Here is a 1,357-nt window from a genome sequence, read left to right as displayed (position 1 = left end):
ATGTGTATGTGTCTATATTGAGCTATTATTTTATTTTATTCAACTGTTCAATATCTATATTGATTTTACTTGAGCTTTTCAGTTTTCTGGTAGGGAATGTTAACGTCTCCAGTCACATTTGTGTATTCATTTATCTCTGTCAGTCGTTGGCTGAAACGCTTTGAGGCTGATGAAGCCTATGTACTTTTTACAATTAAATCCTGTTGCTCCAACGTTTATTTTTTTCTTTGTTTCGTAACATAGACGAGGGCCTAAAGGAAAGTGGTTATGGGAAGGTGGAGCAAGAGCATCTTTATTATGTGGCGGTGGACAGTTAGCAACACCATCACCTGTGGTAACATGAAAAGAGAAAATACAGTAGCAACTGATGAGATTTCCCGGCAGACTGTGGAAGGCGTGGTCTGGCTTCTTCTTGCTACTTCTAGTAAAATGTGAGAGGATCTAAGTTTTAAAAATTTGGGGAAATATAAACGAGCCAGAACTTTCTGGGTTAAGAGTAATATAGTTTCCCGTCTTAGCCAAGGATATTATCTTTTGATAAATGCCTATGTAAGTACGTTAACCTGTCAGGTTATCTTTTTCTTAGGAGGTGTCACATGTATAGCAGAACCACCATGCGGATGTCTGTGGCTTGCCTGGTCGCTCTCTTTGAGATCTTTGAACGCACGGAGTTCACAGTTTTGCTGGAGTCCGATCCCTTTCTTTATTCTTCTCCAGTTAGTGCTGCTTATGTCTGGTTTAAGATATCTTTGCCTAATCCAACGTTATGAAACACCTTCTTACGTTTTCTTTTAGAAGCTTAATTTATTGCTTTAGTTTTCCCATTTAGATCTGCAGTCTATCTGGATTTAATTTTTGTGCATGGTATAAAGTACGGGTCACGTTTCTCCTTTTTCATATGTATGTTGGCAGCCTGTAGTGACAATAGGGATTATGTTTTCTCAAAATGTCAGTTTCAAAAAAAAAACAAGTATGTTACTTCTTGGAGGAGACTAAAGAGGCACCCTGTCTGTAACGGTGGGATTTCAGAGAGGGAGGTGATGACTCTTGGACAGCTATACTGAAAGCTCCTCCCAGGGTTTGGGCTGTCCCCTGAAAGGCCAGCAAATCACCCTGAACTAGAGGACAGATGTGCTGCGAAGGTCAATATTGAGACAGGTGACACAATTGGAATATGGATAGCGCATGAGGTAAAAGTTTTGTGCAGTAGTAAATTTCCTGAAGTTGGTAGCTTTACTGATAAATAATCTTTTAAATTTGTAGGAAACACAGACGTATTTAAGGGTCTGGGGTCATGAGATATAAAAATTTACTCTCAAATGATTCTTTAAAACACACACACACACACACACACACA

The sequence above is a fragment of the Pteropus vampyrus genome, unplaced genomic scaffold (genome assembly GCF_000151845.1).
Source record: "Pteropus vampyrus isolate Shadow unplaced genomic scaffold, Pvam_2.0 Scaffold367, whole genome shotgun sequence".
NCBI classification, from domain to species: Eukaryota; Metazoa; Chordata; class Mammalia; order Chiroptera; family Pteropodidae; genus Pteropus; species Pteropus vampyrus.
This window is presented reverse-complemented; position numbering follows the sequence as displayed.